Below are 10,929 nucleotides of genomic sequence, written 5' to 3' on the forward strand. Positions count from 1 at the left end.
CAGAAAGCTGTTGAGTACTTAGAAAAATATAATCCATTAGATTAATGGATTATTGTTTCTACTAGTTGTGAGTAAAGTCAGGAAAACAGAAACTATATTTGTTAGTTTAACAGAAATCAGTTTACACAGGTAATTAGGTTACCACATGTTAGAGCAAAAAGGGAACTCTTAGGTAAATACTGGGAGCGCCATCATCCCTAGGGCAGAGGAATGAGATGAAGAGGTTGGAGTTCTCCAGGAACCTGGCATGAGGGAGAGTGTTCCGTGGGGCTCAGACCCAGACGTCTGTGGAGACGATGCTGCCTGTGCAAACAGTGCCCCAGGAGCTCAGAGAATGACCCTCGCAGAGCTGAGCCTGGGAGCTTTGAGGAGGTCATACTGACTGTGCTGGTACTTTGAAGGGTGCTTTGATGCTGGGTTTGGGCCTGTAAAACCAAGCGGGGAACCAGAGCCACCTGCTGATTTGTGAGAAGTGTCTGGGAGCAGAGCTCACCAGAGCAGCAAGCCACTCTGCTGCCCCTCCCCTCCTCCAAGCCCTCTCTTCCCTCCTCTTTGGTGAAACCTGTCAGGGAGCCAGATGGCAAAGGACAAAGGTAATTGGCTGACTCCTAGCACCTGCATCCCAGGCCTTAGTACAGAAAGGGAGTTTGGGGCTAAAAGACAATATCTTAACTACTTATTCCATTCTTTTATTTTCCTTTTTATTGAAGTATAGTTGATTGACAATCTTGTGTCAGTTTCTAGTGTACAGCATAGTGATTCAGTTACACACACACACACACACACACACATATTTATATTCTTTTCCATTAGAGGTTACTACAAGTTATTGAATGTAGCTCCCTGTGCTCTGCAATAGGACTTTGTTGTTCATTTATTCTGTATATAGTAGTTTGTATCTGCTAATCCCAGACTCCCAGTGTATCCCTTCTCCCTCCCTTTCCTCTTTGGTAACCATAAGTTTGTTTTCTATGTCTGTGAGTCTCTTTCTGTTTTTAATTCTTTAATTTACATTTTTATTTCCATTATTCTAATGTGACCCCACCTGTCTCTCTTTGGTTCTCAAAGTTAAGAATAAATGGAAGAAATGCATCACTTGTGGTGATACTTACACCGCACTGTACCTTGTCATCTCCTGGTTAACAGTTCTTTGTGTTATCTTTACACTTTATTTAGTCCTTTCATTGTTGCTTTTTAGACAGCCTCACAGATGACCATACCCATTGCCAAAACTCAGAGAAGAAAAAGTCAGAACAGAGCACGGATGGAGGATTCTGACCAGTGTCTGGAGCAGTAGAAAGGTGCTGAGCTTGTTTGAGTAGCACACCTCATGTAGCCATAACCCACATCCTCTTCAGTTTTAGTAATAGTTACTTGTTAACTCAATTGTCCACGTGATTTGCAGGTCATTCTTATTATACCTTCGCCACCTTTCTGTGCTACATGTTGTCTTTGTTTCTGTATCATAAAGCTTTGAATGTATATATGTTGGAACTCATGGCTTCTGATAAGCCCTCATCAATTTTTATAAGAAATTGATAATTTCACAAAAACATCTAGAGTTCTTGTGCTGTGTCCTAAAAGTTGCAACTTCACTGAAATTTCTTTTCTCAAATTTTTTATCCAATTAACATTGGTCTGTAACATTATATAAGTTTCATGTATACAACATTGTACTTCTACTTCTCGATGCCCTACAGTGAGCTCATCACCAAAAATAGTTTCCATGTGTCACTATCCAGTTGTCCCACCGTTACCCATTTTGTCCTTCCCCTCTGGTAACCACTACTCTGTTCTCAGTAGCTACATGTTTATTTTTAGTTGGTTTGGTTTGTTCATTTATTTTGCTTTTTTGTTTGCTAGTTTTTTTATTTTCCACATATGAGTGAAATCATACAGTATTTGTTTTTCTGCACTGACTTATTTCACTTCACAGAACACCCTCAGGGTGCATCCATGTTGTTGGCAATGGTGAAATTTCATCTTTTTATGGCTGAGTAATACTCCATTGTGTATATATGTACCATATCTTCTATATCCATTCATGTATTGGTAGTGATTAGGTTACATCCATATCTTGGCTGTTATAAGTAATGCTAGTGAACATAGGGCTGCATGCATCTTTTTGAATTAGTGTTTCTGTGTTGTTAGGATAAACACCCAGAAGTAGAATAGGTCATATGGTAATTCTATTCTTAATTTTTTGAGGAATCTCCCTACTCATTTCCATACCAGCTGCATGAATTTTCATTCCCAGAAATAGTGCATGAGGTTTCCCTTTTCTCCCCATTCTTACCAACAATTGTTATTTCCTATTTATTTGATAATAGCCATTCCAATAGGAGTGAGGCAATTGTGGTTTTGATTTTCATTTCCCTAATAATTAGTGATGTTGAATATCTTTTCAAGAGTCCGTTGGCCACCTGTATGTCCAAAGCATAGTGCCTATATTGGCTTTTAGGAGTTTTATGGTTTCAGACCTTACATTGAAGATTTTAATCCATTTTGAGTTGATTTTTGTGCATGATGTGAGATAGTGGTCTAGCTTCATTTTTTTTTTTAAACCTGGCTGTCCAGTTTTTCTAACATGATTTTGAAGAGACTCTCCTTTCTCCATTGTACGTTCTTTTCTTCTTTGTCAGAAATTAATTGCATATACAGGTATGAGTTTCATTGCGGGCTTTCAATTCTGTTACACTGATGTATGTTTAAATTTTTCTGCCAATACTATGCTCTTTTGATTACTATGTCTTTGTAATACAGTTTGAAATCAGGGCATGTGAAGCAAATAACAGTGGTGTCTCTTTCAGTTGATGGGTGTTGCTCATTGCCGTTTGATTGATTGTGTGGAACATTTACTAAACTCCTTTAGGTCAGTGAAAACTTGCTGGGTCCAATATTTATTCCAGTTCCAGCATCAGTGTATTTCAGAATTGGAAGATATTGGCATCTATAGTGACAGAACTACTCCAGAAGCTCTGATGGCGTCTCTTGAGGTTTCTAGGCCAGTCAGAGATGCCTGCAATTACACTTTAAGTCATTATTTAATGACAATTTTAGGGGCAGCCAGTATGTGGCCAAGCCCCTGGCCAGTATTATGAAGAGCCTGTGTAAGCTTCTGGGATAGTCATTTCTGCCCTTGGTAAGCATTATCACCTAGTCATAGAAGTTAATTTTGTGATACCCTTAGAAAATGTCAGAGGCTTCACTTTGAATAAATTTATATATGTAGTGTGCTGGTGTATATTGTATAATATTTTCAATTGTATACAAATCACTCTGATACTCAAAGCATTATACCGTTTTATTTGTAGATTTTAACCAAGAATTAATTTGTACAAGTCCTAAATGTTAGAGCAACTTTTTAACTTTTCAATATATTATGGTTAAGGATGGACGTATTTGAAGAATTCTAGATCCATATGTGAAGTGTTATAACCAGCAAGTTCGTATGTGACAAGAACATTTTTATTATTTTATTGTAAGATGTTTCATGTCATCTTAAATATGGTTTTAATCAATGAAGTAATAACTTTTCACAACCAATTTAGGAAAGTTGAATATTTTTACTTATTTAGAAGAGTTGAACTTGTAAATCATCTTTCATACTATGCCTTCCCAGTGTGTCTGCTGTCGCTCTGAAGTGGCAGCCACACCATCAGTTAAAGAGATACTTGTCTCCGCAGCTACAGAACCTTCAGCCTGTAAAACTTAAGTCAGATGCAGATGAAAGCCAAGCCTTACACTGTCTGTGAGGTGTGTTTGACTGCCCTTAACTCTAAACCAGGAGTTCTGTAGCAGCGCCCTGGCCTCGGCTTCTTTCATTAGAATTAGTACAATTCCAGGTTAGACAAACTGGGACTCCTTGTTATTTACTGTTGTTGTTTGTATATAGCTTTTTATTTTGATGTAACTCAAGCCTACAGGAAAGTTGCAAGCTGGGACTTGGAAATCCTTTATTTGCTTTACCTGGACAACCAGTTGCCTAATTTCCCTATTTCCCATTTTTTCTACTATTCCCTCCCTCACATACAGACCTGTATGTATGCGTGCTGGTATGTACATATGCAGCTGTGCATGATTTTTTCCTGAACCACGTGCCAGCAAGTCAGAGATGCCATGCTCCTTAACCACCAAATACTTTGGTGCATATGTTCTGAGAACGGGGATGTCCTTTGACATGTACACAGTATAATGATCAAATTGGACAAATTTGACGTCGATCAATTATCTCATCCACAGCCCGCATTTAGAAGTGTTCTTTATAGCTGTTTTTGCAGATCTAAGATCACACATCGCGTTTAGTTGTCACGTGTCCTGAGGCCTCTTGAACCTATGGCAGCTCCACAGTCTTTGTCTTTCTGACGGTGCCATCGGGGCGCGCACAGCGGCTTGTTTTGTACACACACGTCTCTTCTTCTGGGTTTGTCTGCCGAGCGATCCGTGTCCTGTCTGTTGGCTGACTTGTGTCCGAGGGCTGTCGGTCTCATTCCTGCTAATGAGGATAAACACTTTGGTCACTTTGTCTAGGTGGTGTCTGCCTGTTCCTCCACTATGAAGTTATGTTTTTTTCCATTTAGAATCAGTAAGTCATTTGTGTGGTGATTCTTTGAGGGTATCTAAATACCCTGTCCTCATCCTCCTTCACCCACTAGACTGAGCATCTGTTAAAACTTCTAACTTCCTTATTCCTTCTCTGTTGGTTGAAGCTTGTCATTCTTGTGTATACATCTCTTTAAACAAGTCTGGTATAACTAATTCCATTTTAAGCTACTTTGGTCTTTAATGTATTATGAGAAGCATTCATCAGTATTAACTAATTAATTATAGTTATAGCGTATAGGAAAGCTTAAGTTTATAGGAAAACCCAGTTTACCTTTCCTTGTAGTCTCTAAGTCTCATCTTTAGAATTCCTGTAAACTTCTACAATTTATTTTGCTTTCCTATGAGAAGTTCTGAGCTAATAGTAATGTTTATTTAACAATTTGTTTATTCTCAGAAATCAAAAGTTGTTCCCATGAAGAGCCATATGATTTGGAAAGGGAAATGGCTAGAAATAGTCCTATTCTATTTTCAGTAGGAAACAGTCTTTAGTAAGTGACACATTATGTCATGATTCATCACATTAATGTATTCAAAAAGCAGCATTATTGTAAAAAAATTAAGTTGAATTTATGCATGAACTTAGGTATAGAGCTCTATTGTTGAGTATCAAAATTCCTTAAGACCTTTCCTTTGGCTAGTTTGCTGATGGTTGTAATTCAGAACAGGCACAGTGATGGAAATATAAATAGATTGTTTTTGATTTTGTAGATAATTTTTTTCATTTCTTTTCTCATAGTATAGGTGACGCATGATCCATTTTAGTGGCAGAAGTATGTGAATATCTGATATATGTACCTTTGAAGGAAACGTGGCAAAACATCTATTTTTAAGCGGGACCACGTTGCCTTCTGAAGTTAGGGAAAAGCAAATGTCCAACACCGAGAAGTGTTGTGTTTTGTAATGCTTTTACCTTTTTGATTGCATTGTTGACCATTGAAAAGATAAATATTTAGAAAATGGGAGAATACATATATATATATATATATATTCAGTGAAGTATACTCAATTTACAATGTTGTATTTTTCATATACAGCATAATGATTCATTTATATGTGTGTGTGTGTGTATATATATATATATATATATATATATAAATATATATATAATCCTTACCATATTCTTTTCCATTATACATTACTACAAGATATTGAATATACTTCCCTGTGCTATACAGAAGAAATTTATTGTTTATCACCTTTATATATAGTACTTAGTGTGTGCAAACCTCGAGCCCCCAATATATCCCTTCTTTTACCCATAAATGTGTCTGAATCTGTTTCTGTTTTCTAAATAAGTTCATTTGTATCTTTTTTAAAAATTCTACATATAAGCGATATCCTATGGTATTTTTCTTTCTCTTTCTGGCTTATGTCACTTCAAGTGACAATCTCCAAGTCCGTCCATATTGCGGCAAATGGCATTTTATTCTTTTTATGGCTGAGTAGTATTCCATTGTGTAAATATACCACAAATTCTTTATCCATTCATCTCTCAAGGACATTTGGGTTGTTTCCATGTCTTGGCTATTGTAAAGAGTGCTGCTGTGAACATTGGGGTGTGTGTATATTGTCAAATTAGAGTTCCCTCTGTATATTTGTCCAGGACTGGGATTGCTAGATCATGTGGTAAGTCTAATTTTACTTTTGAGGAATTTCTATACTATTTTCCACAATGGTTGCACCAAACTACATTCCCACCAACAGGGTAGGAGAGTTCCCTTTTCTCCACACCCTCTCCAGCATGTACCATTTGTGGACTTTTGAATGATGGCCATTCTGACTGGTGTGAGTTGATACTTCATTGTAGTTTTGATTTGCATTTTTCTGATCTTTAGCAATACTGAGTATTTTTTTCATGTGCCTATTGGCCATTTGTGTGTCTTCATTGGAGAATTGCTTGTTTAGGTCTTCTGCCCATGTTTGGACTGGGTTGTTTATTTTTTCCTTATTAGGTTGTATGAGCTGTTTATATATTCTGAAAATTAAGCCCTTGTCAGTCATCTTTTGCAAGTATTTTCTCCAATTCCATAGGTTGTCTTTTTGTTTTGTTTATGTTTTAGTTTGCTGTGCAAAAGCTTATAAGTTTAATTAGGTCCCATTTGCTTATTTTTGCTTTTATTTCTATTGCCTAGGTAGACTGCCCTAGGAGAACATTGCTGACATTTATGTTGAGAATGTTTGGCTAATGTTTTCTTCTAGGAGATTTAGGGTGTCTTACATTTTCATCTTTAAGCTGTTTTGAGTTTATTTGTGTGTATGGAGTGAAGGCGTGTTCTGACTTCATTGACTTACATGCAGTTGCCCAGCTTTCCCAATACCACTTCTCAGGAGATGATCTTCACTGTATATTCTTGCCTCCTTTGTGGAAGATTCATTGGCCATAAGTCTATGGATTTATTTCTGGGCTCTCTATTCTGTTCCATTGATCCATATGTCTGTCTTTGTGCCAGTACCACACTGTTTTGATTACTGTAGTTTAGAGTATTATGTGAAGTTGGGAGGGTTATTTCTCCAGCTCCATTCTTTTTCTTCAGTAGAGTTTTGGCTATTCTGTGTCTTCTGTGATTCCATATAAATTTTAGGATAATCTGTTCTAGTTCTGTGAAAACTGTCCTGGGTCATTTGTCAGGGATCACATTAAATCTGTACATTGCTTTGGGTAGTATGGCCATTTCAACAAAAATTCTTCTAATCTAAGAGCATGGGATATCTTTCCATTTCTTTAAGTACTCTTTAATTTCCTAATCAATGTTTTGTAGTTCTCTGTGTATAAGTCTTTCACCACCTTGATCAAACTTGTTCCTAAAGTATTTTATTTTTTGGATATGATTTTAAAAGGATTGTTTCTTTTCTTTTGTGTTATTTCATTGTAAGAGTAAAGAAATGTGACTGATTTGTGTATGTTACTCTTGTGTCCTGCTACCTTGCCAAATTCTTTATTAGCTCTAGTAGTTTCTGTGTGGAGTCTTGAGGGTTATTTATATATAGTATCATGTCATCTGCCTTTAGTGGCAGTTTTACTTTTTCTCTTACAATTTGGATCCCTTTTCTTTTTCTTGTCTGACTGCTATGGCTAGGATTTCCAGTGCTGTGTTGAATAGAAGTAGTGAGAATGGGCATCCTCTTCTTGTGCAGATTTTAGTGGGAAAGCTTTCAACTTTTCACCATCGAGTATTAGTTGCCTGTCAGTTTGTCATAAATAATTTATATTATGTTGAGATATGTTCTCTTTATACATACTTTGGTAAGTGTTTTTATCATAAGTGGGTGTTGAATTTTATCAAATGCTTTTTCCACATCGATTTAGATGATCATGTAAATTTTCCCTTTTCTTTTGTTGATGTGGTGTGTCATGGGGATTGATTTGCATAAGTTGAACTAAGCTTGTGTCCCTTAGATGAATCCAACTTGATCATAGTGTATAATTTTTTTAGGTGTTGTTGGATTCTCTTTGCTGATATTTTGTTGAAGAGTTTTGCATCTATGTTGACCTATAATATTGGTTTATAGTTTTCTTTTTTGATAGAGTCTTTGTCTGGTTTTGGTATCAGGGTGACGGTGGCTTGATGGAATGAGTTTGGCAGCATTCCCTCCTCTTCAGTCTTTTGGAAAAGCTTGAGAAGGATTGGTATGAATTCTTTGTATGTTTGATAGAACTCCCCATTGAAGCCATCTGGTCCTGGACTTTTGTTTCCTGGGAAGTTTTTTATTGTTGATTCAATTTCACCTCTAGTGATCTGTCTGTTCAAATTATCTAGTTTTTCTCACTTCAGTTTTTGCAGACTATGTTTGTAGAAGCCTGTCCATTTTTGTAGGTTGTACAGATTCTTGCCATATAGTTGCTCATAGTATTTTCTTATTATTTTTGTATCTCTGTGGTGTTGTTGCATTTTCTCCATTTGCAGTTCTTAGTTTGTTTGTTTATTTTTGACCTCTATTTTCTTCTTGGTGAGCTTGGCTGAGGTTTGTTGATTTTGTTTACTCTTCAAAAACCCAGCTCTTGGTTTGATTGATTTTATTTCTGTCATTTTTTTAAAATCTCTGTTTTATTTATTTCCCCCCCAATCGTTATTATTTCCTTCCTTCTGCTAACTTTTAGTTTTATTTTTTCTTCTTTTTCCTAATTGTTTTAGGCAGTGGGATAGGTTGTTTATTTGAGATTGTTCTTGTCTTTTGAGGAAGGCCTGGTTTGCTATGAACTTCCCTCTTAGGACACTTTGGCTGCATCCCACAGATTTTGTGTGGTGGTGCTTTCATTGCATTTTTCTCAAGGTATTTTTTAGTTTCTTCTTTGAGTTCATCATTAACTTATTTTTTAACATGTTTATGGTGGTATGGTTCCTGTATAGTAAACTACACATGTTTCAAATGTACAATTTCATGAATTTTGATAGATGTCTACACCCATGAAACCACTAACACAATTAAGAATACCAACATTTCCATCACTCCCCAAGAGATGCAATTTTCAAATTGTCAGTTTATCCCTTCCCACCCCTTTTACCCCCTGGTAACTATAAGTTTGTTTTCTGTATCTGTGAGTCTGTTTCTGTTTTATAGATATGTTTATTTGTGTCCTATTTTTAGATTCCACATATAAGTGATATCATTTGGTACTTTTCTTTCTCTTTCTGGCTTACTTCACTTAGAATGATGATCTCCAGGTCCATCTATGCTGCTGCAAATGGCAGTATTTTATTATTTTTATGGCTGAGTAGAATTCCAGTATATATATGATATATATGTGTGTATATATATATATGTATATATATACACCCCCCCCACATCTTGTGTATCCAGTCATCTGTTGATGGACATTTGGTCTGCTTCCATGTCTTGTCTACTGTACATAGTGCTGCTATGAAAATTCAGATGCATGTGTCTTTTTGAATTGTATTTTTCTCATGGGAAACAATTTGTTTTTTGACGAAATAATTTCTGATTTAATCAACATTGTTTTTTGTGTCTGTTATGTGGTTCCTTCAAATGTGCTGGGGACAGACTTATAGATACCAATGATCTGGAAACTCACAGAAAAGCACTGACTGGAAACTTACAAACATTGACTGAACTTGGAGACTTGTAGATGTTAGAGCTGGGATATTTCCATTCCCTAAAAAGCAATCAGACTCCTCATGATAATGGTTCAGTTCGGAGAATGGCATGCACATGCAGTGCGCCTGCTTTAATGACATATTAATGAGACGGTATTTGCTCTGTCCCCCTAAACATGCCAATATGGTGGCATTCATGTATTGGAACCAGTTTTCCACTGGGAATGCCTGAGACATTTTTGTTCTTATTATTCTCTGGCTGGATTTTTCTCTGTATTTGGAAGCCTAACTCATGCTTACCTTTTTAACATACTACATAACCATTTTGGATCAGAAAGTTCTTTAAATGAAACAAAACCTAGCATGATTCGAATTACTCAGTTGCAGCAACAGCCTTTAGAGTTGACTGTAACACAGGTTTTCCAGGAACTCTGTCTTTGATATGTGCCATTTTTTTGTTTGGGGCTTTGGTGATTTTTGTCTTTTTTTTTGGCCTCTATCTAGCTGGACTAGTGCTGGTGGGCACCATTTCTTATTCACACATCTAAAGTAACAGCATCCTCGCCCCAATGCAGGTTGACCTACAGACTTAACCCAGCCTGCACTCCTCCAGAGTGGCTCCCAGCCCTGCCAGGCCAGTGAGCATCCTTAGCCAGCACCAGTGCCCCTGAAAGTGGCTCTGTCTTCACACAGCAGTGTACCTGCAGCAAGTACATCCCAGCCAGAACAGGAAGGCACCTGCAGCCTTCACAGGGGACACTCCTGGGGCACCTGGCTCTGGCAACCATGGGGGACTATGCTCCTGGCCACATATAACACCTTCAACACAAAATTGGAAATTGTATCTGATCTCCCTAATACATAGAAACAAACTGATACTAGGCAAAATGAGGAGAAAAAGGAATGCCCTCCACATGAAAGACCAAGATAGAATCTCAGAAAAAAAAATACTAAATGAAATCTTTAAGTAGACTTATCACAAAAATTTTGAGATGGCCCAAATAAACAAAATCAGAACTAAAACAAGGAAAGTGACAACTGATATCACAGAAATACAAAGGATTATAGGAGATTACTACAAAGGATTATATGCCAGGAAACTGAATTAGCTAAAAGAAATGGATACATTCCTACAAATATCAATCTTCCAAGGCTGTGTAAGTATCAGTGGAACAGAATAGATTGTCCAGAAATAAATCCACAAACTTTTGGTCAATTAACCTTTGACAAAGGAGGTAAGAACATACAGTGGAGTAAAGACAGCCTCTTC

Source organism: Camelus bactrianus, chromosome 11 (genome assembly GCF_048773025.1).
Source record: "Camelus bactrianus isolate YW-2024 breed Bactrian camel chromosome 11, ASM4877302v1, whole genome shotgun sequence".
NCBI lineage: Eukaryota > Metazoa > Chordata > Mammalia > Artiodactyla > Camelidae > Camelus > Camelus bactrianus.